A 7,198-nucleotide genomic window follows, 5' to 3' on the forward strand; every position below is an offset into this window, starting at 1 on the left:
TGCTTGGGCCAAGAAACAAGAGCAATGGACATTAGACCGGTGGAAATCTGTCCTTTGGTCGGATGAGTCCAAATTTGAGATTTTTGGTTACAACCTCTGTGTCTTTGTGAGACGCAGAGTAGGTGAATGGATGATCTCCGCATGTGTGATGGTGTGGGGGTGCTTTGCTGGTGACACTGTCTGTGATTTATTTAGAATTGAAGGCACACTTAACCAGCATGGCTGGTTGGGGCGACAGCGTAGCCTAGTAGTTAGAGTGTTGGACTAGTAACCAAAAGGTTGCAAGATTAAATCCTTGAGCTGACAAGGTACAAATCTGTTGTTCTGGCCCTGAACAAGGCAGTTAACCCACTGTTCCTAGGCCGTCATTGAAAATAAGAATTTGTTCTTAACTGACTTGCCTAGTTAAATAAAGGTCAAATAAAAAATGGCTACCACAACTTTCTGCAGCGACACGCCATCCCATCTGGTTTGTGCTTAGTGGGACTATCACATGTTTTTAAACAGGACAATGACCCAAAACACACCTCTCGGTTGTATAAGGGCTACTTGACCACAGAGAGTGATGGAGTGCTGCATCAGATGACCTGGCCTCCACAATCCCCCGATCTCAACCCAATTAAGATGGTTTGGGATGAGGTGGACCACAGAGTGAAGGAAAAGCAGCCAACAAGTGCTCAGCATATCTGGGAACTCCTTCAAGACTGTTGGAAAAGCATTCCTCATGAAACTGGTTGAGAGAATGCCAAGAGTGTGCAAAGCTGTCATCAAGGCAAAGGGTGGCTACTTTGAAGAATCTAAAATATATTTTGATTTGTTTAACACTTTTTTGGTTACTACATGATTCCATATGTGTTACTTCATAGTTTTGATGTCTTCACTATTATTCTACAAAGAAAGTAGAGAGTGTCAAGACCCGGTTACGAACTCGGGTCTCCGGTGTGAGAAATAGTTACTTAGCAAACTGAGCCACTAATGGTCGGCAGAACCCAGAAGATGAGGCAGACACAGCAGTACTTGAGACGGTGTTTTAATAAAGTAAAAAGGAAAGTTCTTCAGGCAAAAATATAAATCCACAACGTCAAAAGTAATTCCAAGAGAAAAAGGTAATCCTCCAAGTCAAAAGGTAAATCCACAAGGTGGTAGGTACAGCAGGAAAAATCCTCAAAAGATAATCAAAAATAAATAAACGAGAACAAAAACAGAGTACCACAAGAGAGTCCAACTGGAGCAACAAATGTTCACAGCATCACTGGGGCTGGGTGCTAACATTCAAACACAGAACAAAGAACTGAGGAAAAGGGTGAAGGAGTCCTTGAAGGCGGAGGTGAGAAGATGGATGAACTCTAAGATGCGACCTACGCCCGGGTGACAGGTGAGGCGAGAGGAGTGCCCCCACAGAAGGACCTGGGTCCTCGCTGCCTTGGGAACAAACAACCGATTGGCAGGACCTCCTTTCGGACCCGGTTCGATAGCTTGAGCTCGTCTCACGGTATCCTCAACTTGCCACGAGATCGGGGCCACGATCTTAGCGGCAGGAAGGACAGGGATGTCAGTATCTTCTCGAATGGCAGGAGCGTAGACTCGGGATAAGGCGTCCGGTTTGAGATTCTTCGACCCGGGCCGATAGGTGAGGATAAACTGGAATCGATTGAAGAAAAGAGACCATCGAGCTTGTCTGGAGTTCAACGGCTTCGCCTGCTGGATATACTCCATATTTTTGTGGTCCGTAAGCACTTGAAACGGTTGAGAAGCCCCCTCGAGCCAGTGTCTCCATTCCTTCAACGCCATCTTAACCGCTAGGAGTTCACGAGTAAATTAAATTGCTACAAAACACTTCAGTATCAAAAGTATAAGTAAAAGTATAAATCATTTCAAATTCCTTATATTAAGCAAACCCAAAACAATTTATGGATTGCCTTGGACACGCTCCAACACTCAGGCATAATTTACAAACAAAGCATGTGTTTAGTAAGTCCGCCAGATCAGAGGTAGTAGGTACCAGTTATGTTTTCTTGATACGTCTGTGAATTAGACCATTTTCCTGTCCTGCTAAGCATAAAAAAATTGCAGTTTTGTCACACTAGACACTCTAATGTACTTGTCCTCTTGCTCAGTTGTGCACCGGGGCCTCCCACTCCTCTTTCTATTCTGGTTAGAGTCAGTTTGTGCTGTTCTGTGAAGGGAGTAGTAGACAGCGTTGTATGAGATCTTCAGTTTCTTGGAAATTTCTCGCATGGATAGCCTTCATTTCTCAGACAAGAATAGACTGAGGAAAGAAAGTTTTGAGCCTGTAATTGAATCCCTCAAATGCTGATGCTCCAGATACTCAACTAGTCTAAAGAAGGCCAGTTTTATTTCTTCTTTAATCAGAACAACAGTTTTCAGCTGTGCTAACATAATTGCCAAGGGGTTTTCTAAGGATCAATTAGCCTTTTAAAATTATAAACTTGGATTAGCTAACACAACGTGCCATTGGAACACAGTAGTGATGGTTGCTGATAATGGGCCTCTGTACGCCTATGTAGATATTCCATAAAAAAATCTGTCGTTTCCAACTACAATAATCATTTACAACATTAACAACGTCTACACTGTATTTCTGATCAATTTTATGTTATTGTAATAAACATAAATGTGCTTTTCTTTCAAAAACAAGGACATTTCTAAGTGACCCCAAACTTTTGAAATTTAGTGTGTATATGAATGTAGACATACTTGTGTCAAATATATTATTTTTTATATCTACTGCTAGATGATTTTAGTTTAGTATATTTTTTGCTGTTGGTTACATTTCATTCATTCATTTAAGCTTGTCTGTCTGTGTCTACCTCAGCTAACCAGCTGATGAGGTCCCAACGGGGTCTTACAGCTCTCCCTATTTGGTTCAATAACATTTACAGTCTTTTAACGGGCTAAAGACCTACATATGTCATGTATCTATGCAACATTTTAATGTTCTGGATAGGCCTAGGTATACATGCATTCAATTATTTCAATGAAATTATTTCCATTTGTGTATTTAAGGGGCATATTTGTCAGGTGAGAGTCTGGTGCATCGTCGTCATGCTCGCTATTTCAAGCATCAGTCCAGACGGCTGATGTATTTCACAGTATTGTTGCTGAGGCTCCTGTGCTGTACTGTCTATGCCATGCTATATTTACCGATACTGTTGTGGGAGGCAACTGAAAATAATTCAGAGGATAATTATTTATATGTGAGAACAGCAAATGAAATGAGAGGCCTTCCTTCTCCTGAGCCATTTCAATACATCTAACAATGGAATACCATTTTGAGGAAACGGACCACATTTGTTGCTCCTGTCACATTGATCATTTATAAAAAAATACTTGGGATACGTCTTCTCCTTCTCCGTATCGATGTTATATGGATATGATTCAAATCGAATTAGAGATGCATGTTGGTTTGTTAATCTGGGTCACTTGTAAGAGTAGATGGTTACAGATGGTTGTGTAAAGTGGAGGACTTTCAGACAAAGGGCTGTCCATAAGATTGGTTGTTTTGCATAGTCTTCCATTGTGAGAACTCTTTGAAGTTGACTCTGTTTGTGGGAACTATAGTTTTTTTTTTTCATGATATACAGTAGAATCGTTTTTAAAAAACCCTGCCAACAATATGCAATTAGTAGTCCCATTAAAATTGTACAAACCTAATAGCCTAATTTAGAGGACACACATTTAACCTCCAGCAGGTCTTTAAAACAACTAATTAGTCACTTCAAATTGCCTTTCCGGGTCGACTGCAACTCCTTGGAAGCCAGCACAACTTTCCCTCACACCTAGCTCTGTCCTACTACTGGACCAAACTTGTCCCCCTGGTGCGCAGGTTTCATAAATTCTCAGAGAAATCTGTGAGAAAAAAAAAACTAGAATCGTAATGCTGTGGAAAAGGGACTTTACCATTACAACTTGCTTTTCACAAAATAAAACATCTGTGACCTTTACGGATTGCACTTCTGACTGAGGCGTTAGCTCATACTCGGGTAGGATGATTAATAGTCTGTTGGTCTCCCAAACTGATGGTCAGATATGAGTAAAACGTGTCTTCCTCTTCATCACCACTGGAAATGATGCCTGAGAATGAGGACATATAAATGTATTAATTAATCCAATTTATTACAGAGGCTATGTGATCCCTCCCTTGGGGACTGTAGTGCTGTGCAATGGTTACAGCGCTGTAAATCTGAGCTCCCATTCCCAAGGTATTTTGTGCGCTGCCTCCCAGGACTGACAAGTCTTTGGCTGGACAAACTATTTCCACCCTGTCACAGAAAGACTTCATTGACTCACAGTGCAATGCAGGCACCTGGGATGATTTTTTAACCTGGGAAACAGATGCACATACTCTAGCCAATAGTGCTCCAGTGCTGTTTGTGCTTTAGCCATGTCATATGATATGACAATGATAGAAAAGAGTACTTCTGTTACCGGACCAGTCTATAGATATTCTATTTTGTCATATTTTATATTTGATTTACCGTTAAGGAGCTGACGTGTTTTACGGTTTGCCATAGACATTACAATTGATCTCTGTGCCGTATCATCATAGCTAATATCTTTTTGGTTGTTAGATTCCGATCCATTCCTAGTCAAAAACATTGGTCTTGTTTTCTTGAATGACGGTAACAAGAAAGGTACTTAAGCATTTAGACGGATCACAGCTCCAAAAAACATTTGTGAACGGGTCCACGGGTCTACAGTGTAAAACAAAATGTCTACCACCAGAGTCCACTTTCAGCCATGCTACTGTTGGACGAGGTGTTTACATAGTGTTCTGGGTTTGGTTAAACTGGGGGTCACTGGCTGGGAGGTGACCTGTTTCAAGGGATGGACTCTGCTTTACCATTCCCAGAGTGACCATTAACATTCCTTCAGTGGACTGAGCCCATTTATGGGGCAGCAACACAACAGACTGTCCCCACAGAGATAAATTATGACACTTTCGTCTCAAGGCTGACTAGAGTTGAACTTAAATCGCCACCCTTAAAACCCAGGCATGCCTCCCATTCAGAACGGCTTCATAAAATGCTTGAGTAGTGACCCAATTTGTTGAGGCGTAGAGTGCAACATCTAACAAAGTGATAGGGCTGAGTGACACCCCCCTCCCCCACACACATGACATCTTTGTTTGAATTCTACAACTCATCTTGTCCATTGTCCACTTCTTGGCAGGTGGTTTCAGTATGCTTTGAAATGTTACACGCAGAAGTGTTTATTTAAGCAATAAAGCCCAAGGGGGTGTGGTATATGGCCAATATACCACGGCCAAGGGCTGTTCTTATGGACTACAAGACGTGGAGTACCTGGATACAGCCCTTAGCCGTGGTATATTGGCCATATACCACAACCCTTTGAGGTGCCTTATTGCTATATAGCTGTATAATATACACCACAACGACCCAGAGCTGACACTCTTGCCACTCTATCACATTCCAAGCACATAGTTCCAGTGCCTACTGGTTACCCATTGATGACAGTGGGCAGCTTGCCAGGCCAGCTATACAGTACAGGCTGTCAAAGGAAAGGCAAATTCATGGTCTGTTTATTTTCCTAATTTCCTTCAGTTAGTGCTTGAAAGTCCAGTAGTCGACAGGTGGTTTGGTGAAAGACTGGAAGAGACTGATTGGGAGACTGAAAGAGAGACTGATTGGGAGACTGAAAGAGAGACTGATTGGGAGACTGAAAAAGAGACTGATTGGGAGACTACAAATAGAGAAAGAGAGTGAGGACCAAATTAATGGCACAGTCAGATTTCTGTCTAACAAAGTTGAAGAATATAAGTCAAAGACCTGCTCATCTGTCTTTACGGAGTATGAAACACTTTTTCTAGTTATAAAATGTTATTGAGTTGAGAAGAAGCTGCTATGTTGTGATACACCATGTTCCCACCATCCACAGTTGTTAAACCTTTGCTTAGAAAGGATATCTTGATCAAAACAACCTGGTTAACCTGACCACAATACATCTCTTACTTCACAGCTGTGGATTGCATTGGAGAGTTTCACTTTCAAGTCTCGGTCTATAATGAGAACGTTTCAGATTCAAAATGCACAATGAGAAAAGCAGGCCATATTAAATCAGTAAGTGGGTTTTTGGAACATGTGAGAAATATATATATATTTTTGCATATTATTTACTTTCCGGGGCTTTCCTGGGCTAAGCTTTACAAAACACTGAAATAAGGTCCTTAAAACCCAAGCATGCCTCCCGGTCAGAACGGATTCATAAAATGCTTGAGTAGTGACCCAATTTGTTGAGGCGTAGAGTGCAACATCTAACAAAATTATAGGGCTGAGTGACACCCACCTCCCCACATCCACCATCACCACCATAACCACCACCACCACCACCAGCACCACCATCATCACCAGCACCACCATAACCATCACCACCATAACCATCACCAAAACCATCACCACCACCACTACCATCACCACTACCACCATCCACACCACCCCGATCACCACCACCATAACCACCACCTTCACCACCACAACCACCACCACCATAACCATAACCACCAACATAACCATCACCACCATAACCATAACCACCACCATCACCACCATAACCACTACCATAACCACCACCATCACCACCATAACCACTACCATAACCACCACCATCACCACCATAACCACTACCATTACCACCACCACCATCACCATCACCACCACCATAACCACCACCATCACCATCACCACCACCACCCCCAACAAGTCTCAAGTTGTGACATCTTTGTTTGAATTCTACATCTCATCTTGTCCGTTGTGCTCACATATCACTTCTTGGCAGGTGGTTTCAGTATGCTTTGAAATGTTACACACAGAAGTGTTAATTTAAGCAATTAGGCCCGAGGGGGTATGATATATGGCCAATATACCACGGCTAAGGGCTGTTCTTACGCACAATGCAATGCGGAGTGCCTGGATACAGCCCATTGTCAAAAATGTGGTATACCGTCTGATATACCACGGCTGTCAGCCAATCAGCATTCAGGACTAGAACCACCCAGTTTGTAATATACATTTTTGATCAGAAGAGAACTGTATGATATACACCCCAACGACCCAGAGCTGACACTCTTGCCACCCTATCACATTCCAACCCCGCCATACCAATGAAACCTATGCCTTTATAGCTAACAGCAGGTGAAAAATAATACACAATATTATTT

This window comes from Oncorhynchus mykiss, chromosome 11 (assembly GCF_057628025.1).
Source record: "Oncorhynchus mykiss isolate SJ-2025 chromosome 11, ASM5762802v1, whole genome shotgun sequence".
Lineage (NCBI taxonomy): Eukaryota > Metazoa > Chordata > Actinopteri > Salmoniformes > Salmonidae > Oncorhynchus > Oncorhynchus mykiss.